This window comes from Platalea leucorodia (genome assembly GCF_965183815.1).
Source record: "Platalea leucorodia genome assembly, chromosome: 6".
Lineage (NCBI taxonomy): Eukaryota > Metazoa > Chordata > Aves > Pelecaniformes > Threskiornithidae > Platalea > Platalea leucorodia.
The window spans coordinates 9,852,994-9,879,778 of record NC_138828.1 but is presented as its reverse complement, the minus strand read 5'-3'; positions in this window follow the sequence as shown (position 1 = coordinate 9,879,778).

The window sequence follows — 26,785 nt, the reverse complement described above, 5'->3', positions numbered from 1 at the left end:
AAGAAGTCAAATATGACAATATAATTAAATTACTCAGCATCCAGAAATCTCTTGCTTTTCAGATCTATGAGTTAAATATATGCCAATTCAATTTCCTTAAACACTTGACAGGACCTGTTTTCTATGAGATTTCTTGCTAACAGGCTTTCAGTCACATTAAGTGCTCACAAAGTGCACAGAAGTTGTATTTTACTGCACAGCCCTAATTGAGCTGTCTGGGCTAAAGTAGCTGAATGTTACAGAAATGTTTATTATACAAGCTCACTTACTCTGAAACTAGAAAAGAACATTCCTGTACATTTGAGTGTAATTTATCCTAGAAAAAAAGAAAGCAAAAGGTCTTTTATCACCCTCTCATTTCAGTGAATTATGCTTATGGAGTTCTTTTACAACTCAAAATCTGGTTTCACTCCAAACTGCAAAAGAGCAAAGCCTCAAATACCTTGCAGTTGGCTCTCATTACATTTGATGTCTCTTTCTGACCAAGAAGTATAACTTAGTTCCTTGTAGCATTCAGGAGCAACCTCCTATTTATAACTCGTAAGTGTTATTACCTTAGCAGCACTCTATGAATGGGGAGATGATATGTTTTTGTTTTCAATAAACATCTTGTTGTTCATGTTTGCCTTTTTCCTATAACTTCATTTAGTATTTGTTTCTCCATTTCTTCTGAGCATCTACCCATCCAGTCTAAGTCAAAAGTCACATTTAAAAGACACATAAAAATCAAAGAAAACAGATGTAAAAAAATCCTACTACCTGCATGTGAAATGCAACTGTGGCTGAAATGTCACACCCCCCCAAAATCCCTATCTATCTATCTATCCCATAAACCTTCCTCGTGGCAGTGAAGGAGGTAAAGGATGGAAATCAACTTCTCTCAAGCAGGAAACTAAAATCTGGCTCTGTTAGAAAGTAGGGATGTGTTGTAGCAACCAATTTATTGGATAAAAGCTGCAGCAAAGCCATTTTAGTTGTAAAGCAAGACGACATTAGCATAAAACCTGGTATCAGCACTTACCTGACAGGGGCCACTGGCTCACCCAGCCCTCCCTTGAACAACTCCCTGTATCTCAGCAGCGTGGCTCCAAGCGCTCCCAGCTGTGAGTACAGGGCAAAATCACCTGATCTGGCCCCACAACTTGCACCAGCATAGATCAGCAAAATCTATCCATTTGATCTTTGGGTCACACCTTATCTGCAGCTGTGCTAGTGGCTCACCAACTCAGCACATACTTTGGAGAAGAAACAGCAATCTAAATGAGAACCTTAAATACCAGACTTGACCTGTTTTCCTTTATTTCTGAATATCTCTGTAGTTTCTTTAAAAGATAAATAAATAAATGAAAAACCCCAACACAGAAACTGCACATCAGCTTAGTAGGCTCTTCAAGGATACAGAAAACTGGTTTAAATCCAATTTTTGCCTCAGTCTGGCCCGCTTATGCAAGCTTAATATTAAAAAAACAACCCAAAATACTTCAACCTGAGAAGACAAAGGAGGAAAGAACGCTAATGAAGAGCAGAGACTGAGAACCGCATTCATTTGTTGGTAACCAAAAAGTCCCAAAATAAAGTAATATAAAAAAAAACCATTCTTTTAGCAGGCTCCCCTCCCAGCATGCAATCAGTGTAATTAGATATTAGATCACAAGATGGAAAGGAGCTTGCACATAGGGCCATAAAAATAGAGTCTCTGCTCTCCTGTCAAATCTTCCTTTTCCCCCTGTGTATTATCTCTGCGTTTCCAACTAATTCATTTTATTTCATTTACTTTTCTCAAGTGTCCTCTCATCATAATTCAGTGTCTACACTAGTCCTGCACCTTGACTGACTGATTTTTTTTTTTCCCCCCTTATGTCCATGCTTGGCAAGCATTTAATAGTAATTAAAGTTTTCTCTAGTCTATTCAACGGGTACACAGATAATCAACAGACAGTGACTTTGATTGATAGTCACTGTCATGAAAAGTGGAGGATGAAACCTTTGAGTGAATTTCCTTGAAGAAAAGCTCTGTAGATAATACATTCCAAACTACGACCGAGACATATTTTTACCACACGCCAGTGTTGCTTAGAAAGATGATACAGACTACCAGAGATTGGCACAATGAAAGAGATATCTGCAGCCATCCAAATTTGTCAGTGATCTCATTTACCCTGGGGTGTCTCACCTTCTCAATATTACTTTAGACTCCTTAGTGGTATGACAAATCAACAGAAAATCAATAGCAATAAAACTACAGTGAAGCAACCTTCATTGCTGAGAAATTAAGACAGAAAGTGAATCTCATGGATTTCAAAATAATGATGAGAGATGACAAAAAACAGCAGCAATGGTAAAAGGGCAAGAGCAGCTAAAGGGTCTCCATGGGTCATCATTGCAAAACATTACCTCTGTATACATACACTTGATTTAGTGCTGGTTACATGAGGTCTATAGTACCACAAAAGCTAATAAGTCCCTGCCTTGGCTGACAGCCTTAGCACCTGTGCTTCATCAAACAGCAGGAAGCCTTGTAAATTACCTAGAGAAGCAACTGGTGACCATCCAGCATGCCTGTGAGAATCTCGCAAATCCCATTTCAGCACACTGATTAGGTTCATTTCATTTCCAATGTTATTAAAGCCCACATGCACGCTTTCGAGTACTACTTATCCTTTTGCCCTGATTACTGGTTTTAGGATCAAGTTAATATCACTTTTCCTTCTTGCACTAACAGAGATGCATTACTTCTGATTTTTGAAATAGTGCCAGCGTGTCTTTGACAACAACCTGGAACATCTACTAATTTAAAAGGAAAAGTAATGGCTAGAGAGTGATGTTATAGAAGACCCTAGGCACTTGTATTTGAGGATAGATGGATTGTTTATTTACATGGGAGTGAAGTGACAGGAAAACCTTTAAAGGGATTTGAGTTGGTACTGAAAGTCTTTGGGTTTTCGTTTTCTGAAGTTAAATTGCACCAAACTTTTTTCCATGTCGATGAAATTTACTTAAGAGTTTAATAGAAATATTAGCTTATGTGTCAGCACCAAGGAGAGAAATTCAACTGACATGACTAGACCTCTATTTGGATCAGCAAGGAACAGTGTCACAGGGTCTTGATAGTATGCAGACGAATGTGAAACAAAGTAACTTCATGGGTTGCATCTCAACTTCCAGCCTGGAAATGTTTAAGATAATGCTGAGATTAATTGTTGCCAGCAAATGAAGTGATTTTACACAGGTTTAAAGAAGTTTCAAAAGGGAGAAAACACGAAAGAAGTCTGCTGCAAATAAGAGATGTGAGTTAACTCAGTGGCTTTAGAAGTATTTGAAATTGAAATCTACCATTAATTCCACCTTTAAATAAATGAAAAAAAAAACCCTGAATTCATGCAGAGGATACCTGAATGGCCACTAGTAACAAAGAGAAATGCTGCACCAAAATTCCTGGTGTGTTGAACACTTATTTCTGAGTTCTGCTTTTTAATACATTACACTGCATGACTTTACATCTGAGACAAATTTGGTCATTTTCTCCTTCCTTCTTTTGAAGGCTAGACAAGAAATACATTATAAACTTCTGCCATAAGAGATCTTGCAGTCAAAGAGAGCTGCAAGAACTCTTTTTTGAAAAAAAGAGGCATGTTCAAAGAAATAGGACTATCCACGGGGGAAGGCAGAAGTCACATTCAATTCATTCCACAATCTTCAGCCACTACTGCAGAAATTGTCTCCCTTACAGGCAGTCTTTACCTTTACATAAATACCAGCAGTGCTCTTATCCCGAAGGTTTAAGCAGTCACTCGGTTATCCTGAATTCATGCCATGGAACCCGCTAAAGATAAGAAACAAGACTTCTAACTCAATCAAAAACTCTGCAGGAAGGCACCAGAGAACCGAGTCCAGTGCTTGTATTGCTGAGATCTGTTGCAACGTTTTTAGCTGTGTAGAGCCTCCTAAGTACTGAAGATATACCCATAGACATATAGCACTGGTCTAGAGCAGCTAAGGAGCAACAGAAAAATGAGCAGTAAAGTCAAGCTGTGGTCCATCAAGAATATGGTAGAAAGCTCCTGCTACAGGACAGCAAGCTATAGCCCAGATTTATTAACCATAGCTATCATCTTCTACCAAGGAGGTCACAGCAAATCTGCAAATGTCCCAAAATACTTTACTGTGCCCATCAGTATTACTTGATTCTTGGTTTCATCTTCAGTTGGTTTACATCCATGAATGTGCTTCACCCAACCCCTGGCAATCTTCATAGCAGTAGCATTTTTGCACGAGATAAAGAATAACTAGAGATGCGTAACATCTGCATATTGAAGGCATGTAAGTTCTTCACATTTAACTAATTTACCTAAGTAGTCACAACCTAGATCTTGAAACAAGCTAGAAAGGCATGAGTCAGGGGAATTACCCGGGCTAAGCATCAGACCAGAACAGGGCGCTGCCATCAACCACTATTCTGGCCAGAAGCTACAGTTTCAGCCTTCACCTAAAGGCCACTTTTCCCAGCTGTGGACTCTGAGTGTTGTGAGTGGTAACATATTACAGCCTTAATATGAGCGTGTCTTCTTAAAGTATACTTCTCGACAATACAGATTTGATCATATTCTTCCCACTCGCAGAAACTGATGACAGCCACAATCAGTAGAGATTTAATGCAAGTGGAGAAAATCTGAATGCATGTCTTATAAAAAACACACAAATGGGTTTCATCAGCTGGAGTGCACCAATAGGAGGTCATTATCCAAGGAATGTAATGACAGCATTATAGCCTTAAGACTGTAATCAGAACAACTTGTAAAAATGATGTAAAGATTGTCCACTCTCATTTTGGCCTCTATTACTAAAAATATTTTCAGTAAGCTTTTTATTTTTCCCTTCAGATGGCTCCATATGTCAAAGGACTGAGGTTCAGAAGATGAATGCTTCAAAGTCTCTGAAAACTGCAAATAAATTGCAAAGAATTTGCAATCCTCATTTCAGCCTGTATTAGCAATCTGCCATTCTACTTGCATAATTGATAGGCCATTCTATTTGCTTTTCAACTTTCTGCTAAGTTCTAGGTTCACTAATTGTCATTCACAAGTTCAATAAATACCCAGAAAAAACACAGAATTAGGAAGACCGTGACTGATATAGCTGAACATTGTCTTAGCTCATTGTATTAGCTCTAACAGTCCTCCTAACCTCTAACAACCATTCTTTCTACAAAGCGTCTGATTCATCACTCCCAGTGAGGAAACCAGGTACAGAAGAAATAGAGTAGGGAGCCCAAAGAATTAAATAAATATGCAACTATAATTTGCTACTCATAATTAGGAGTATGAGCAGCTCGATGCAGAGAGGAGGCCCAATATGCAGCAAAAAAGTAGTATACACATCTATCAGTCATGAATTCAGAGATCACCCAGACAGCTATATTCCATAGGTTGATGAGTTACTGATCAACTGAGCAGCAGTCACAGTGTATGTGAGTGATTTTGGCCAGCTACATATGAAAAGTGTTAGCTCAAACAACAAAGACATTTAAATTTGCACTTGTATCATACTGAAACTGTGCAGGGAGCCAGTTACTACAGCTGAGCTGATGCATGTGAAGTTATTAAGTTAGATGTCTGAGCTCTTAATATGGAAAAAGACATAAAGACTAGGTCCACAAAGGAGAGAGAGCATTTAACAGCATAAGAGCAGAAAAAAAAAAAAAAAATCTGAGCTTACATGGCTAGCACTGGATATATTTTTTTTGCAGGACCCACAACATGTTTGTAAAATAAATCAAATAAAGACTGTACTGGTAGTCCTTTTACAAGCTACTGGCCTACTCAGACATTGTTATTTGTAGTCATGGCTGAAAGACTTGGCTTAATCTGTTCATTTAAAAGGTCTATATTGGCATCCTCTTCTCGATTTTAGGATTAAATTCTTTAGCATTTATGGGGTGCATTTCAAATGAAAATTATTCAATTATCTTCAACATAATTTATTTTTCTTTACAGAAAACTAGCAATAAAGAACAGAACTGCTTACTTATTTTGAATCTAATTTTTAACACTCCTTTTTAATAAAATGTCTGTTTCATCTTTGCATTCTTGCCAGTCACTTAGAGATCTCTTTAAGGGTGAAAAGATTTCCCAAACCTTCCATGTGCACCCAGGGCACACCTGGCTTAGGGGACGACAACTGATCAGGGAGATGGCTTACCACTGGAATGTATTCTGTAATTCTGTCTGATTAACAAAGGGAAAAAGGAACGCACAAAAGCAAGACATCATATCACTTTATATTTGCCTGCTCCAATTAAATAATTATACTCAGTTTTTATAAATATTTGGCCTATTAGTAAAGACTAGTAGATTATTCCAGTTTGACTGGCACACACTGGGAGCTCAGGAAGTGGACCTATTACCTTCCCCCTTCAAAGAACTGGCATGCTGTGAGGCAGATTGTAATATCAGTATTCAGATCAAGTATTTTGAACTGTGTGTAGTCCCACAATAGCCAACAGGACCACTTACAAGATACAACCCAATCTGACAAACAGATCCAGTGACAGAAGAGTGGAATTTGAAAATACATTATTGAAGAGGTTTTTTCTTTTTTTTTTTTTTAAACAATAAGGGTAATTATCACCTGGGACAACACCTAGTTGATCCGATTGGTTTCCCACCACTTAAAGTCTACAAGTCAAGTGTAGATTTCTTCCTAAAACATACATTCTAATTCAACTAGAAATTTGTTATAATACAAGAACTTGGGGTCAGAATCCTGTTATCTATAACCACATATTCAGTAAAATGTTGCCTGGAATTAACTTGAATCTTATTTCTAAGTGGTTTAAGGAAAAGTGATGTGAACCTCTGAGTATACAAGTTCTAGGTGATCTTAAACTTCACATAAGCTAAACTGAAAGGTTATTAATTAAAAATAACAGTTTTAAGGACTTCAGGAGAGGTCTCTCTGAAATGAACAATTTGGTTGAAATTCATATTTCAGGATAAATCTATGTAATTTTTTTTTAACACAGATTAACACTTATGAAGAAGACAGAATAAAGATGTCCCTTTACAGACTTAAAATCTATCAGAATGTTGCTGTTCATCCCCATCTTTGGGAAAACAAGCATAGTCAATCAATGCAAAAAAAAAAAAAAAAAGCAGCCTACAATAGCTTTTTAGCAGTTCACTTAATAAAAATTTAAATCTTCTAAAGAAATCAAAAATATTTTTCTAATTGCTTAACTGTGTATTGTAAAATATAAGGATCTCTTACTGCTTATGCACACTAGCTATAACAGTTACACATTATACTATGGTAGTTATGTTATCATACCACTGTACTTAGAAACAGTATGGATCACATCTGTGATTCCTTTATTTGCCAAAAAGCCATGGATGAAACAGTGGTTAGATAAAATTGCAAACTGTGCAAGAACTCATAGATAGAGAGGGATTAGCAGACCGATGTTACTTCAGTCATACCTGCCACAAAAGGGGCAATCTAGAACCACACCATCACTGTCACTGCCACACAGCCAAGACAGTAGAGAGATGATTCAACTGTGCTGCAAGTTCTTTAACCCAGTAGGAAAGAAACACTGCCTGGCAATAGCTTCTACAAGCGCTCAGCCTTTCCTTACACATTCCTACTAGAAAGCTGTCAGGCTTGCTGCTTGCTTCCTCTTCAGACAGGTGCTAGGAATACCTGTCTTCCCTTTGGATACATTAAAGTGTTGAGGAAAAAGACATTGTATCCCTACATCGCCAAGAATCAGCTCTGCTTTCAGGCTTCCTTACAGGCTTTCACTGAAGCTTAGGGCCAGCTCCAGCAAAGGATGTCACAGCTGTGGGGTACAGACCCCTTCTCCCCTACTCATACCTGTGCTGGCCCCGCTGACGCTACTTCCACGCGGGTGATAGCTACGGCTGCCCATCACTCTCACCACTGAAGCCAACAGAGGCAATGAAGACTGTAGAGCTTGTTTTCTCATGCTAGCCAGATGCATCCCTCTTTCCCTCTCCCAGGAACCACTTCATACAAAGCTTTAGTGTGCATATTGTTTCACAGAGGCCAAACATCAAATTTCTCTTCAACCTGACATCTTTTGATCCCCTGAAGCCTTTCGTGCAAGCTGGGATTTAGGCACACAGGTACAGCGGGAGCAGAGAAATTATTCCATTACTGCCTACATTGTGTCTGTGAATAAATGGCTCCGTGCTCCAGGCCTTCTCTTTTAACCAACAAAGCCAGTGACGCATTTAAAAAAGCTTACACTATATTCTTTACCAAAGAAATTCCCATTTAGATCGATCTAAAATGAACTTTCCTGCATTAGACTGCTAACCTGTAGAACATTCTGGCTGCAGCTTTCATCAATTCCACCCAATAGCCTTTTGATAAACAAGTTTAACATTGAAACCAACAGCTGCAATTTGGCAGCCAGGAGTTTCCCCTCTTTCATTTTAATAATGTTTCTGCCAGCACTCACTGTTCTTGTTATTCAAGGTACAGCAGCCATAACTCATGTCTGCTGGGGCATTATTGTATGTATATTTTGGAGTAAAGAGAGCTCTTAGGATGTCTAATATGATGTCCTTTGCAATCTGTTATTAGAGTATGAATCACCTTCCCAGTTAATCATATCATTATGAATGCTGAATACATGAAAACCAAGAGGGATTGAAATGCATATATTCCCGGATTAAGAAAAGCTACTTGAAAAATATAGGCAGACTCGCGAAGACAGGTTTTGAACTGTGCTGGATTGCTGCACAAAACTGAAAAATTTTAATCAAAAGGGCTTTTTGCCTTAGTTGCTTGTAATGATCCGGGAAAAGAAAGGGAAAGAACATGCAAACTTCCATCTTCTCCTAAAAATGGAAATGTAAAAGGAAGAATCCAATGCATTTGGATGAAACCCAATATCATTAAAAAACAATAGATAAATACATCAACTCTCTATTTACCTGCACTGTCATTTCAAGCTAGAAGAGGCTGATGCATTTAGTCAGAGTCATCATCAGTACTGCATAGCATCATTAATCTCTTGCTTGTTTAGGCGGTAGCGTTCATTTTACTTTCCTTGCGTGTACTTTGCTGCCACCTCCAGGATGCTGTGGTTGTAAGACTGGAAGTTTAAAAAAAACCTGTAATCAACTGAAAGTTACTTTGCTCTGAGATGCAATATTTCAAATTGTAAGCATGGCTTTAGTCTCATTTCAAAAAATCACCAAAAATCTGTTTGCAGACACCATTCACAAGCATGGGTGTCATGATGGCTTACAGATGCAAAAGCTGCAGGCTGCTTGTTAGAAAAGTAAAATGGTGCTTTAAAATAATAGCCTAGTTAGCATAATGCTAAGTTACAAAGGAAACCCTGTAAAAAGATATTTATGGCATACACTCATTCCAAGCCAGTCTTTTGTGATTGTTATTCCACCTAATTCCAGGAAAAGAAAGAGTAAACAGACAGTTCTTAAACAGAATTATTTTACAGGGTTGGGATTTTTTTTCTTTTTTTAAACTGTGTTAAGTCATTCAAGGCACACTGCTAGCCCCTTAGAAGTAGGCAATAATTGCAGGGGAAAAAAAAAAAGGTTCAAAATCCTCTAGAATGAGAAGGTACTGGTGATATCTTTTCTTCCTCCTTTGCTAAGGAGAGGATCAGGTTCAAGTGGATGGAACATCAGGTATCATTAAGGAATACTTTTTTCCAAAAACTGTAATGAAGTGTTAAGTCTCACAGTGCACAGTTGTACACAATGGACTATAGAAAATTTGCCCTAGAATTAAGACTAACATTAGAGTGAAATTTTTAAAGATGCTATACAATTAGTAATAGCTACTTAATATAAGTCATGTACAACAGTGATTTTTTTTTCCTTGTATACAAATCTTTTCATCCCTCTCATCTTTTCTGTAACCTTCCTTTGGATATTTCCTGACATTATATCAATGTACTTTACTCTCTTGAGGGCATACCATGCACCTTCACTTGCTCACAATCCCAAAGCTACACCCACATTGATAATACACTGGTAAGAGTTCTTTACCTCTCTATCTGAACATCAAACCATTTCCAAAATATATCACTTGGCTCTTTTACATTCACTTTCAGTGGTTCCTTGTTTGCCTAAACACCTTTTGGGGTATTCACACAATACTGCAGCCTTCCGTAGCTAAATGAATTTGACCTGCACCAAGCCAGTGTCCTAACTGGCTAGGACATAATACTTATTAAATCCTGATATATCTCATTATCATCCTTTTAAAAGGATTCAGAACTTCCTAAAACTAATAGTATGTTCTGGTTGTAGAGATAGTATATACTTTTTTTTGGTATCTCCAAAAACATAAGATCTTGAAGTCATAGTTTACAACAGTGAAGGAAATCTCACCAAAGAGGCGCTACTAGAGTTAGTTTTTATTAAAAAATAAGATTTGGTGAAAACTAGGTCATATCCTACTAGGATTTTCATTTTTATTATGAATCTCCCTACCTCAAAAGTATAGGATGCAGCCTAGTTACATTGTCTAGAACCTACACTCCAGATTTTTCTGTCCCTGATTAACTGTAACAACAGACAAGTTAACATATCACACATCATGGCAGGAATGGTCTGTACCACTGGATTAGCCATTGCCACACTCTTTCTCTGTAGAGAAGATCAGCATAGGTACTACGTAACACAGAATCCACAGAACAAGTTTAGTGACATTTAAGCGAGATCTTTAATTTGTTAGACTTTTGCAGAGTTTATGCTACTGGCAAGTGTTTCTGTATAAGCCATGTCGATGGCAAGCTATGATGCAAACACATACAAACATCATTCCATGTTATAGCTGAAGTGCTTTGCCAAAAATCATTCAAAATTATGTATAGAGGGCAAGTTATTTGGCTCCATTTTTATTTTTATTCTTGCAGTTATTTAAGTAAAGGCTTACGTTGCTAAAGATGAGGTGTGTGTTCACTGGGTTCTTCTAAAATCACTTGGCAGTAATCTTGCCAGAAAAAGTGGAAAGCATAGTAACATGACTTTCATTGGTTTCCTGCACTAAGATCATTACAAACGTATCAGAGCCATAAAAATGCACAGAATAGGTGCTGTGTTTACAATAATACTGAACTATACTTACCTTTTGGAATTCAAAAGGCTCAATTACTTTTCCTCTATTTTAGATAGAATTCATTTGCTTTCCAATCTGATCAGCATTTGAAGTAATTAATTTGTCCACAGTAAATGTAATACTTCTTTATAGTTGAAGAGAGTAGTTTGAAAGGAAGACAAGACAAAAACTTCAGTAGAATGTTTGCATGTGACTTGATGAAATTTGACCCACAATCCAGAAAACAGCGCATTTTATGTCAATATTTCAGAATACTTCAGAACTACTAAATAAATTATACCAAAATAAAAGCACTGCACTCAGTGTAAGGACTCAGCTGCCTGGAAAATTCATCCACAGTAGCCTGAATTGAAATAGTCAACAACTCTGGGACCGTGGACTCACATCATCATTTTCTGAAAATCCCTTTAAAAAGACATCGTAACACAGACACTCTTTTTTTGATATTAGCCATCCTGAAGAACTAAAATTTAACAGGAATTTATTTCGTACAAAAGGGAAGCCTGTGGTAATTCACAGCATACGAGCACCTCATCAACACGGCATATTTGTGGTTATTATTTGGACAAGGGTGTAAGTGTCTGCTAAAAGAAATTCAATCACTCAGGTAGTAATAAGGATTTTTTGGATTGTTTTCCTCTGGCTTTTTTGTTTGCTTTTTACATGCTCTGTAAATCCTAGGATTTACATTTAAAAAAATGCCTGTAATCCAAGGAAAGCTAGAAATTAAAATGAAAATAGTAAATAAACTGAGAATTCCTGAGATCATCTTCTGTTATTCACACCAACTTCTTTCTCATATAGAACAGAAATAAAAGGTTCATATAGCCTGTATATCTGAAATTAAGTTTTAAAACATGTTTCTAGAACACATTATTAACTCCATTACTGCTACCATACTTTGTTGTTTTTTCTTAGCAGAAAGCTGGATCTCATTTTTCTCACTATTGTTGACTTGCTATAGTTCCATGTAAACATAATCCCAATTAGATGTTCATCACATACAGACTTCTGCTGTCAATATTCAGTATGGTTCTTCATCAGAAGCCATCAATATGACCTACACACTGTATTTTCTAACTGACAGGCCATGCATCAGCCACATGCTGTTTATTTGTTAGCTTCATTGATTAAAATGCTTTCTTATGGTTTCATTTGCATGTCCAGGAGGGGGATGATATTAGCAGAGGCCTCACAACACAGATGCAATGAACTACTCAAAGTGAACGCACCGTGAGATGAGTGTCCACGTCTTGAAGAGCAGGAGAAAATTAAATACTGTAAGTATATCAAGCTGCTTTTGCCATCTTGATTAAAGGGTAACAAGCTTTCAGGCATATATGTCCCTAACAGAGTTTATACACTCCACTTACCGTGTAGTATCATCAATGTCTTTTACTCAGCTGAGCCTTGTCTTATTTTTTAAAATACAAAAATGCAAACTTTTTTTTATAGCTTACACTGCTGTTGTGACAGCTAATACAGACGGGAGAAAAAGTCCAAGTCTCCAGTGTGGAGAATGAATCACAACTTCCGACACCTTTAAACCAGACAGAATTAAGCCTCTCCCTCATCACATGAGGTTGAGTGGAAACAGTATTGCTTTGTACTAAAAGGGGGATTTAATGCTCCCTTAGCCTTGCTTTGTAGTCTTCATGAGATTACAGCAACTACAAAAAAACCAAGGTGTAATTTATAATTTCAGCCCACAACAGCAAAGGGGTCAGATTCCCTATATTCTCTGAACATAGGCAGAAAATTCAGGACATCAAAGAACACAGGAAAAAGTCCTGATCAAGACAAGCCACAGAGGAAAAATATTAAATTAGTGACCACTGTGGGCATAGTGCGACTCCTATTTCAGGCTAAATCTTATTGAGATGAGAGTCCCAAGACAGTCCCATTTAAACTAATTTAGCATAAAATACCACTCAATACAATGGTGGCAATGTCTAGTCTCAACTGTCTCCTGCAATTTACTTTTAATCTATAACATTCCCCACCTTCTGCGCAATTTCATGGCAGAAAAATAATACTTATAAAGGCTACTTTAAAATAGTGTTTCTGGTTGCAGACCATTAGTTGTAAAGACAGTGAAGTACCTTAGTGCTTCTATTCAAATGTAAGTATTTGTGATTTTTAACATCTTACTATTCAAAGCAAAATAAGCTATTCATTTACCACACTTCCTTTATTCAGAACACTTTGAATAATATTTACAGTCAACATTTTATTTTTTCAAGGAAAGTAATTTTTCCCTTAGTTCAATTATCATTGTCTTTCAAACGTTGCTATCACTATTGCTACTAAATACCATGGCATCTTTTTCAGAAATTATAACAACCGCAGAAAAAGGTAAAATATTTCAATTACAAAAGCGCATTGTAAATAATAAATTGGGTGGTTCGTAACTGCTGTGCCTCAGCAGGAGCTGAAGGCAGGATCTTTGAAATAATTATAATTATTTCCTTGCTACCTTTTGTCTCGAGACCTTTATCAGTAATAGGTTAGTTCTTCCCAATTCCCACCCCCTCCCCACGTCCACCCTTCCCTATGAGTTAGAAAGGCCGGTACAGCAAAGGCTAAAACATCAGTACTGGCCATTTCCCATTTCTCTCAACTCACCTCATTCAGCAAAAGCAATAGACACACCAGACAGCGGGAAAGGGGCAGCAGAGAAAAACAATCATGCAGAGGAGTGCACTGAAGATCACTTACCCACTTACTCCCAGGCATTCTGGCCCTCAGCAACCGCAGAAGTCAATGCTGAATATTCCAGTAAGATCATACTGTTTGAGTAAACAATTGTGTATAACCTTTACTTTAGCTGAAAGAAAATGATGTAGTATTCTATTATCTACACTGACAAGTGATTTATTGGTATACTTTTTATTCCTCAAAACTGTTTTAGGTATTACACCTCTCCACGACTGTACTGAATTTCAAACTCTCTGTGCAATTCTGTGTCTGAACAGTAGTGCCAGAGATCCTTAATCGTTAATGACATATTAGAGTAGTCCATTTTCTCCCCAATACACGCTTCCTTAGGAATAGTTTTACAGCTACTTTAATACAATGTTTGAAGGCCGATCTCAAAGTCCTGAAATCTGTTTTTCATAGCAGATGTTTTACTTGTGCCGTGTCCCCCCTCCAAGATTACACACAATCAAATGAGAAAGGAATACTTCTCTATCAGTATTTTGTTTCACTACCATGCAGCTTTAGCACATGTTACACCAAAGCATTTCAGATGGCCTCTAGGTTGCTAGCTAGCTGAATACAAGTAACCAACTTTAGAGATTCAAGATCATTCCGACCTATTTCCCAATCATTTCTGAAAGGATCAACGAGGCTGCATTTTTCAAAAGTTCTCAGCAATTCTCCTCCCATTGTATTCCAGAAAGTCTAATGTTTTGCACAGAAATAATTAGCAAAGGGGCAAATGTTTTAAATCCAAGTATTGTTAACGCACTGGACAAGCTGCACTGCCTAGAATCCTTCTGTTCTTACAGATATTGCAAAGGCATTTTTTTCTTGCCTGAACTGCAATTAAATAATAATCTGATACTTATGTAATAGAAAAATATTTAAAGCTATTACAAAACAGAATTCAAGAACTGAACTACTTTCATGGGAAGTTTCAAATATTAACAAGAGAAAAACAGTTCCAAAGTGCAAAATAATGTAAGCTGTTTTCCCTCAAAAGTTATTTATGATATATACAGAAGATCTATGCATTTGTGCTTCATATTCACATCTAGGTAGTCACGAATGGAATATACGTGGCCCGAGCTCCAGCCTCTCAATAAATCAGCTACTACTAAGTTGAAGTGGAAATATTAAAGTTCACAACTGACTGTTTTAATAGTAGTTAGAGACAATATCCTCAAGCTTCCAGCAGTAACCTGGAGTGCAAAGTTACAGAAGTCACTTCTGTAGTGTTAAAGAACCTCCTCTTTCTTTAATACTACTTGCATGACTACTAGCACAGTTGCCTCTTCAGAAAAGACATGTTTAAGTAATGCTGCTCAGTGCCAGCTATTAGAAAGGGTAAACCTAAATATAATTGCTAGATTAATGCAGTGTCTCTTTCACTACATTTAATTTATATCTCCCAGTTTATGTTCAGATTTGCCTGTACCTGTTCAATCGCACTACTTCTCATTCTGTAAGAACATTTGTAGGGACTTCATTCCACTTCCTTAATACACAGCATGGTATAACTTCTTTCGTCTACTCTGAGCTCAGGCTATTCTGAGTCTGGAAAAAATTCTAGTGTAGATAATTGGTGCAGTCTCTTAAAAAAAAAAAAAAAAAAGAAAATAAAAAAGTAAGAATGTCCCCAAAAGCCCCATTATCATAATTATTACTCCTGACGCCTCTGCCTTCTAAGTCTTTTCTGTTCCCTATGGACCTTCGACCATACCCTTTTTCAGTCCAGCCTCCTACGTACCAGCCCCTAAAGTCAGGTTGCTCCCAGAAATGGGAATGCACAGTAAACTATATCCTGCTTTCAGAGTCACAACACCCTCTTCAGCTCCAGAGTAGACCATCTGCCCACTACCTCTTGCACATATCTCATTCAAAAAAGTATTAAAGCTGGAGAAGGAGGGGGGGAGAGAGGCATTGATTTTATTTTTTTTTTTTTTAGAGAAGAAAATGCTAGATAACACCAAAAAGTTAAATAAGCATCAAGCACAATACCCTTTTGACTGCATTATACACCTAAAAAAAGGTAGTGTCTGAAGAGTTTTTAAAGGCAAATTTTGGTATTTTAGAATATTTCAGTTCTTAAGGGGTGTTATTAAAGGAAATTGAAGTTTCATTTTATTTAAGTAAGCTTTCAAATGTTTCTGTAAAACACATGAACCTATTAAAAAAGTGAAGCTTTCAAACTTCCAGTCCACCAAAAATACCAAAACATCACGCAATTGTGGGAAACAAGCTCTCCATTAACTAAAAATCCCGTTTCTTGCTTGGCTTTGCTCAATGATTCCATGTGAACTCTTCTTTTCTGCACTGCAGCAGTTAGCTAGTGTTACAAGTCCTGAGCCTTAGCTGATTTCACCTAGAGGTCTCTCTTTCTTCTTACAGAACCAGAATAAATCCTGTGGAACATTCCAATGGAGCTTCTGAGCCAGCTTTTGCCTTGGCCTGGGTAACGCATCACACATGACTTTCGTGAAGTCTGTTCTGTGTGAACGGGTTACCAAGTTCTTAAGTCATATTCTTCATTCACTCAGCTTAACTGAAGAGTTTGCCAAGTCTGCCCCCCTCTTGCTGGGCCTGGAAATATGCATACCCACAAACGTATAACCTCCAGAAAGACACCATGGCAGAAGCCTCTCCTTTCTGTTACAATGAATTTGTTCTGCTTTAGAGAAGAACCAGTGAAGTACCTGAGTTCTTGTGAATTTTTCATTAAACAAGGTATGTAGTCATTATAGCTTGTGAACTGTTTTTCTAGAGTCTAATGACAGTCAGCTTGTTCACATAGCCTTCAGAAAATTCAAGGTATAAAACAACTTACAGAATTTTCTTTAAAAAAAGATAAAACATGAGAGGGAATAATCTAATCAAAAAAAGAGTAAATACCTCAATAAAGTTTTGTTTTCATTTTCTAACGTGTTCTTTTTTAAACAAAAGGTATATTCAGAGAGTGATTAATTTTCAAAGAAATTTGTTGATGGTACAGTGATAGTTATGTATCAACCAGCTTTCAACCCAGAAACTAGTTATAGGTGCACTTATAAATAAAAGCAATGCTGCGCATTAATTTTGGGCAATCATTCTCACAAGTTTCACAAAACTACGTCATACACTGTTTCAAACTTAGTGGGAAGCTCATGAGATCTCAACTTTTCCGTGTTCTAATCTAAAAGAATGCAAAGATATGAAATTAAGAGACAGCTTGATGATACCCAAGGTCCCCCTAAGGAAAAGCAAGTTATTTTGTTGCTTAGGTCCACAGCAGCATGCCAAACAGTGTTTATGAACTTGGATACCCTTCTTAAAATTGCAGTTTTGCAGTTAATGAGCCATTGATATACATACTTCAGAGATGCATAAAATTAGGACTGAGAGAGACTGCTGACCTAATAAACTTTTCATCAGAACTTTTTCAGGTATCATTTTTACCAAAGTCATAATGACGCTAAGACCTAGGGAAGGCCCATTGATTTCAAGGAATAGTCCCACTCCGTTCCACAGTGACCCCACTGACTTCAGCAAGATAACTGATGCTACCAAAGCACGAATTCAAACTCTGTGCTTGACAACAGCCTGAGTAGGCACTGAGACAGAATCACCGTTTCCCCCTCTGCAGCCAGGGTTACAGCACGTTCCTCAGGAGCACAAGGGAATCGGCAATAAAGTTGCTCTTTATACAAAAGACAGGTGCAGTAAAACACTGACCTTGGACTGCCAGATATTTTCAAGGATATCATGTTGGCATTTTTCATGAGCACTAAATTTAGTGAAACGGAATAGGGTTTATTAGATTAATTGATAATTATTAAATTAGCAGTGAAGCGATGATAGTACCTGAGAGTCTTGCCTTCAAGACCCTACCGAAGCAGCAATAAAGGGTTTAACTAGAATCTAGTTTAGTGTGAACTTGTAAACAAAATAAGTTTACTGATAATGAAATAAGCCCAAAGATTTATTTTCTTATCAAATATATTTGCAGGATTTCCTGAGAATGGACAACTTCAATGCTATTTCAAAGTGCTATCAATTGGTTGCACTATGCAAGCTGAACTGCGGGATATACTATAATAATTGTCAATATTGGCGTTTTATTCTTGCAAGAAAGACTAATTAATGGACTTAAATGTCCACTCACTGTTGTGCCAGAAAAGCAAGATTCTCTCCCACCCACCCCCTCCCCTTTTTAAAGCAAGAAAGAGGACATTATGCAGAGGAGCACCACGATGAAAATTAAGTCTTTTGGTGGATTATGACTTCAAGACAACTAAACACTGCTTCCAACAAATATCCTTTTGACTTGTTTCACCGGTAGAGGCACAAGTGGTTGATGGCACAAACCTACCAAGCAACTATGGAGTTGCTCTAGGAGTTTAAGACATACCATTACAAGTTATTTTCTCACTTGAGAATGAGCAACAATGAATCAATATTCCTTAATTTTGAGTCATTATAAACACATTTCATTCCTCTGCAAGGGAATCATCATTATTTATCATGACCCAATGAATATGGTAAATCACTAAGAATAATGGCAACTATTTTCTTCTAATTTTTCTGGGAAAGAAGCGAGCAATGTACATCCCTACTTAAGGGAGATGTCTCATATCAAAGTACATGCAACAGCTCTGCACACATGAAAACTCAGAAGAGGACAAATGAATTCAAAGTGAGAGGTTTGGAAGCCTATAAAGTCTGGCTTTATTTTAGTATCTTCTGTGCTACTCAGGTTCAACTCATGTAATAAACTCAACAGCTTAAAGCTTAAACGATTAAAGAAAGGACATGTAGTAAGAAAAGACATATTAAAAGTAAAAGCCACACTCAGATGTAGCCATGTTAAAAAATAGAAAAATTGTAATGAGCCCTATGCTTAGGAGAGAGCATTGTGCAGTTAATGTAAGTAATGAACCTTTCATCTGAAATGATGTAGTGTCACAACTCATTTGCATCCCACTTAAAGTGTAATTAAGTTTCCCTGACAGCATGGCTTATGGCTGAAAGAACAGACCTGGCTGCTAAATTAATCCAGAATCCCTCTAGTTAATAACACTCCGCAAAGAAAACTTAACACACTTTCATTCAAAGTTCCTAAACTTACATTTAAAGTGGCACTATAAGGAATTTCAGAGAACGTTTTTAAAGACTTGAAGCTACACTCAGTCACACAGCTGGCTTGAAGATAGTTGTACTGAATCCAAGACAGGATTTGACCCAAACCATAGTACACAAGACAACGCAGGAAAATGTCTAAACAGGTTTCCGTTTTTTGTTACTCTTGGAAAACTGACCTATCCATTGCAGGAATTACCAGGGGAATGTTCTCAACTGCAGAGAGAGATAAAAGGTCGCAGTCAAAAGGTGCTCCTAACTACAGCAAAACAGATGATCATCAGCTGGTTCATTACCTGTAATGATACGCATGTCTGATTTTTTGATAGAACAGTAACATCCAGCAATGCTCAGTAACAGTCAAGAGTTGCTCTGTTTTTAATTGAAAGAAGTCCTATTATTAACCATTCTTTTCAGCCACCTATAAAATCCATGTTCTACGAAGGAGTTACTAAAAACATTATAGAAGGATTGTCTATATAAAGCAGTCATGCTTTTATTTTTTGGGGTAATATTTTGTGGTTTATGAATCAGTTTATTCTTTACTGAGTTTCATCTTAAAGGTTCTATTTAGAGCAAAGAAAGGTGAAACGTTCCAGAATACATAAATCCTGTAAAATCCATATGGAGCTAAGAAAAGTTAATTCATTACCATGAACCATAAGTCATGGACTGTCTAGAATAAACAGCTCATAAACACCGTCATCTTATTTACCATTATATTCCTGTATGCACGTTACAAATAGTGAGGAACCTAGGCAGTCTCTCCATTATTCTGAAAATCTCATTAGAGAGAATTCTGTTTCTGCCACTGGCAAGAATCCAATTTTAGCAGCTCCACAAGATCATTCCCAAGAGTCACGCTGAAATACATTACATGAAAATCTGCAAAGTCAGAACCTGAATCCAAAAGGAACAGGTACACAGTGGCTATAATTAAACTGTAGTTGTTACAAAGGGCTTATTTCTTCCCTACAAGAGGATTAGTTATAACAGCTTTTGTGACTACCAAGTATGACTAACTGAAAAACAAAAATCATGTTTTGCAAAGTATTTTGATGTTCTGGAAAACAATTTTACTCTACAGTTGAAGAAAATGAAAGCTGGTAGCGGTTATTTTTTATACAAATAAATGTTCCAACTTGTCACACAAAACATGGTTTTACAGTTGGTGGTAACAGAACATGAACAACCAAGTCTCTTTGAGAGATTAAGCTATAGCTTTATAAGATTAATACCATCACTACTTAGAAGATTGGTTAAAATAATGTCAAATATTTTCTGTTAAGGGGATGCTTTAGGAAAGCATGTTGTACCCAGGAAGAGAAGTTTAAAGCACTAATTATCCCTCCACAGTTATAATTTATAACCATCAATGCAAAGCCTAAGTAGTACTTGAAGTGTAGCCCCTTAGACGAGAGAACTTGCTCATTCGACTGAATGTGACTTTCACCATAAGACAACACAGTTTAAACAATTTGGACCAGATGTTTGTTTTCAAGTAGTTTTAGTCATTACTTGACAGCAGCAACTGATTTATCTATCTCCACAATAGTAAGGCAGCTGGTTCCCAGATCTCTCCCAGATTCCATTTTTGACTTAACGTTTGGAGAAAATAAGGAACTAATGGAGAAAATAAGGAAGAGGAAAACAGTGTGCAAGTAAACGTTACGAGTTCCACTAATAATTTAGACTTAAAAATTAAATTCTCTTAGGTGTGATGAAAGAAGAATTTCATAGCCTCTGGCTTTCGTCTGGAGCCACTTGCAAGTCTAACATGTTACTCAAGGCCACATATGTATCTCATCAGATACAACTGTTTCTTGGCCACACGTTTCAGGGCAGCAAAATTCAACTTTGCTTTAAATGCAATGAGGTTTTGAGTTGGTTTTGCAAGTAATTATCAAGAGTTTATTGGCATTAACTGAATTAGTATTGTATAATAATAATAATTGTATAGTAATATTGGATAATATTAAGAATATAAATGCCATTATATTCCACCAATCACGTAGTTAGATATCAAAATACTAAGTTTTTTTAAAGCAGCAAATAAATACACTTTTTCGGCAGGGACAGAGCAATTTCCAATTCCTTTGCTGCAATAGCGAATAGGAAAACATGCCCTAACTGAGTTAAACAGAGACCACCTAGGGTCCTTCAGGCAGCCAGAAAATTCGGAGGTACTACAGAACCACCAAGCCTGAAATGAAGGAAAAGCTGCTACAGTAGTTTTTTTCTCTAACAACATCCTGCTTAAGTTCTGAAATCAGGGCCACCAGGCACTGTAAATCAGCCCTGGAGCTTTGAAATCGGTGTGTTCCTGCATGGAAAGAATATAGCAGAATATCTTCTCTGTAACTTGTTTGCATATAGCTGTTGCATTTCCTCTAGAATATTCATTCCTTGTAATTGTATGCAAATAATCAACTTACATAGGATGCTCTGTATTCTCATTAGCTGAAAAGTCTCATTGCCAAATGACATTCCATTCTGGATTTAATCCAAAGTCAAAAGGAAGAAACTTATTTCCAGACTTCGGTGGCCTCAGAGACCAATCTTGCTTTATTGGCAAAAAGAAACTGTTCATACTCACAAATCAGGCTCCTGACCCAGTTCAATCTCTTCTTTAAGTATTGGATAAAATGCTTATATATTCTTCCAATCATATATCCATGGATAACATGGAATTCATTATTCTCAGGTGGGAAATACTTTCAATGAATACATGATGCACCATTCCAACTACTCCAGCTTATATCCACTTTTTATAGCAGATCACTCCCTTTGCAGGGCATTTAAAAGAAAGTCATGAAAATTTCAGCCTCATTTGTAATGTGATATTGGCAAAGTGCTTTGAACTAAAGCATTTTCAAATACTCCAAAATATTTTCATTATCTGCACTATTCAGACAAGGATCTTGAAGTTTCTCTACTATTTCACAATTATTTACTATTTAGGGATTATTCAACTGATTCCCCGACAAAAGTTTCAACATATAAATTTAAGAAATACAGAAGTTAGCTATGGAAAAGAATTATTGAATGTTATCATTGCAAGCATTAAAGTGCACATATTGAAATAGACACTGATTTTGATTACTTTCTAATTTTTAAGAGCATTCTTTCTTCAAACTGCCATACCAATAGTATAATTAGAGATATGTAATGTTCTTGTTAAAGAGATCAAACTCCACTAAATTAACTGAGTAGCAATTCCTGCTGGATACAACAGACTATTCAGAACATCTTCCAGACTAGTGCCATTCCTATATACCTCCTCCCCTCCCATTTGAGATTGCACATGGGGACTGACAACACCAGAACTTTTCTCACGCTTGCTATTAAAAGAGTTGTGGTAACTTCAATAATTCCTTAACTGAGAAAATTATCATTAAAGTCATTTTTAGATGTCTTAATACAATTGGGCAACAGAAAATGAAATAGCAGTTGGGTCTACACACCTAGCTGAATCATCATAGACTGTTGTGTTTTATAGATGAAAGTCTGTGAACACAATAAGGATCGGCTTTTGACAAAAACAGATTTACAGGTGCTATTAAATGGAGCACCATGTTATCCTACAAGTTACAGTGAAATTAATTTCTAAACAGTTCTGTTACTTGTACATGCCAGTAACAAGTACTTCATAAAGTCTATATATACACTGAAGAGTGCAGGCCTTCTATCAAAGTGCTCAGTGGTGCCATCAGGTTTTCCATTTTTTATTTCAATTTGAAATTTTAAATTTGAAACCCACCAATTTTCCAATTCAGCATTGACGGAAGGGTCTAAATTAGTTTCTATGTATTAATCTTATACAATAGCGTGTACGGACATTTTGGATTAAGACAGCAATGTCTAAACCACTGCCACGGTGAAAGATAACTGCTTTTCAGTCTTAAATTCACTCTTACTGTGGACAGTACCAATAAAGGTACTGCCTTTTTCATCTACAGCTTTTTCAAAGACTCATGAAAAATAAAAGGACAATCATGATGTTGTCCAACCATGTTGCCTAACTACAGACAAATATAAAAAATTAAGATAAATCAGAAAAATTACTCTTTTATTTAGCCTTGGTTACTGCATGATTAGGATACCTGCAACAACATAAGTGCTACCCATTAGGACAGAAAGGGATGGATGACAAAGAATATTTATGTACAGTTCAGAACAGCAGGCTCCAATTTAATTTCAATGTGTGCTTGCACACACACAAGATGTTCCAGATATGCATAAGAGTACCTCCGTATAATCTATGGTTGAGGGATATCGAAAAAAGCTTTAGATGCAATCAAACACTGAGTTGGAAAAGGCAAAGACCACCTGCAAAAGTCTAGAAGTATACTTTTCCCCTGTCATGGATTTTGTGTCCCCACTTGCTTCATTATACATGCTGCAGAGAGTAGGGTCCTGGATGAAACAAGTTTACTTAGTTTATTGCCAGAAATTTTACTTCTGAAGACTGTTGTTCTGCCACAATACTGCATTCAACCCTATCAATTGCGGCTGCATATCTTGTATTCCTAAACTGTGGCAATTAAAAAAAAAAAAAAAAAAAAAACTCCCCTATATCTGCAAGACAAAACAACATACCCAAGTCAGCCAAACTGGCATTTTCAGAAAAATTCTGGTTTGGTCCTGACCAGATGACTGGATATATTACAGCATAAATTCCATTCCCTACTGGTGATTTAGTCCATCATGGAGGGAACTGTTGCTTATCTTCCAAATCAGAGAAGAATGGCTAAGCAAGCCTCAGATGAGCCTGAGATTACAAGATGGTAACTAATTCACCTGCTTGACTGAAGACAAGACCTTTTGTTACATTGCAAAAGAAAGCATCAAGTTCGTAACTCACCTTGGGATAGCCACCATGCCAAATCCTTACCTCAACAGCAGAAGTAGTGTATTTGTATTAACAGCAGTGGTATTTAAAAAACAAACAAACAAAACCCAAACAAACTTAGGAAAGGAGTGATTGCTGCTAAAGTATAAGAAACATTTTGATTACACAGGGTGAAATTCTATGAGTTTTGTCATTTAATTCAACAGGAGCCAGATTACAACCTTAAAAGTATAATGAAACACTATAATCAACTAAAGTTTCTGCAGTCTTGATGACACACTCTAACCATTCTCACAACTTCTCTCTTAAATTAATTCTCTTCATTAAAGTACACAAACATTCTAAAAGCTACCTGCCAAAGTTTTCACACATTACAGAAATTCTATTACTCTAAAAACATTAATTTAAGTGTGCAGTTAACTAAAAGTGTGAGCTATTGAAAAAATATATTCATACTCTGCACAATGTGTTAAAGTGAGGATGGACTTTTCAATAATTAATAAGGGAAAAAACAGCTTTGGTTTTCATAGAGTGTCTGTAAAGCTTAAGTATAAACTTGAATATAAAGAGAGAGCCACAGAACACTTTTCTGATTAACTGGATAACCTGAGTCAACTTACACAGGGATACAGAGGTATCCTGTCATTACTCAAAGTGCATTATTTCAATGATTTATTTTAGGACACTAAAACAAATGAAGTGAAATGTACAGGTTTTAGTAACCAGAAGGAAAAAAAAAAAAATCATAAAGGGGAAAATGGTAAAAAGAACAACAATTGTCAATTTGCAAACCTCTTTGTAAATGAAAAACTGGGAAAAACATTAAAAGAAATTAGAGAAATTTATTTTACCATGCTGGTTCTCATCTATTCTCACATCATTAAAAAATTACTTGCATTTAACCTTGAAGATAGTACATTTTATAAGGAAATCTATTAAGTGAAACAGTTGGCAAGGTGTGAATTTATTATTAAAAATCAGAAATATTTTACATATTCCTGGATCTTACACTATATTGTTCTTGAACAAAGTTACTCTTAAAAATAGCTGGAATAACTCCTTTTCCACTTAAAACAGAGCACAATGTATAAGTAAGCATTTCTTGTTTGAAGAGTCTTCTTTTGTCTAGCGCTGTTTGTATATAAAGTAATTCAGAAAAATATTTCTAAATCCTAGCCTTAAAAAATCCTCAAGTCTTATTAGGCACCTAAATTGACTAACCAAATCTGTTTTAAAAGTGACCTACCAAGGAAAATATTTTAGACCCAATCTTCTTATTCTAGAAATTCTTTTTAATGTGAAAAAGTACACATGTGGGCAGAATGGTTAACGTACAAATATGAAATCATGCACTTTTATTTCTCTACCATTAACATTAGAATACTAGAGTATCTTTCCAACCCATATACTTACCTGTTTATTCACAACTCATCATTGTGATATTTTCGTGTCTGGATAAAAACCCATAACCATCAACTTTCTACTTACTGGCCAAGAAGCTAGAACAACAAATAACCAGGAACCAGTCTCATCACTTGACTAGCAAGGAGAAAGGACAAGGACACCGTTTCCTCCTGTGAATTTACAGCAAGGCACAATCTAATCCCAATTCTCATGCAAGATTTACAGAGAAATGCTGTACTTACAGAAATAACTATGAAGTCAGTGACATTGTACCCAATTAGCTGTATCCAACTTATTTATAATCCAATTATTGTCCCCTATTAATGGAGGATTTTGTCGGTATTTTGGGAAATTTACAATCTGTTGTCCTGAACAGAACTCTCTTCACGTGGTCTCAATTGTTTCTAAGCACTGAACACACCTAGAACTCTCCAAGTCTTCCTTACTCATCGTTTTCTCTATGAAAATAGCTACCTTTTTTCCACATATGTAGTGGAAAAACATAGAAGAGGGGAACGTTGTCTGCAGAAAACTTTCTCCATCGGGATGCCTTTAATTCAGTAGAAGTTCAAGAATGCAGTCTGGTTTTATTGTGTAAATTAAAGGGAAATAAAGTTCCTAATTAAGGCTATGAAGACATGAAAACAATGTGAACTGCATCTTTCAAAAAACCTGAGCTTTCTGAAGTTATTTTCCCCGAAAATTCTCTGATCTCATTGATAAGAACACAAACAAGAAGTCCTTTAACTCGTAAGAAAATGAAATAAAAATAATAATGGAAACAAGAAAGAGTTTCAGATGGCATTTCGTTATCCTTGCAGGATACTACTCACTGCAAAGTAGTCTCCTCCAGAGAGGGTTCCTCCATATTCAGTCAAAAAAAAAAAAAAAAAAAAAAAATTCACCTGAAAACATAATTTCAATTATAACATTAAAACAAGCTCAGACTCACCACTCATTAAATACTGAATTTAACTTCACATCTAACCTCTTCTTCAGTCAGCCACTTGTCTGATCTATCCTAATTTTCCATCAATAACAAAAACCACAGGCATATGCAATCACATAAGAGACGGTGGTCTGTTATCCTCATGCAAACGATTGCAATAGTTACCAGCTCAAATTAAAACAGTATCCAAATTTAAATTATGCACAGACACACAGAGCGTCAATCAAAACTTCATCAGCTAACTTTTTTGCTCCATCAGAAGTTAATTACTAAACAGGGAAACAAATTTAAGGACCAGATGTTTGTATTCATTTTATTAATTGCTCATCATACTGTATATAACTGGTAAAGAACTCTATATACAAAGTCTAAGTCAAGTGAAGTTTCAGCAATCAACAACCTCACAATCAGTGCAATGTCTGTTATGGAAACTAAGCTGTAACTTTACCTACTCAAAACTGAAGCGACTGATAGTTTACATAAATTCTCATTGACAAAACTAGTAAAGGCATTTTAACCCTGGAGGTTTTGCAATGGCCTTATCTTTTGGCAGCTATGTGAACTTTTGTCTGGTTATCCAAAAGTGAAGCTTATGTGGTTGGACGACTTGTGTACCTGTCCTGGTCTTATTACTTTGGAAT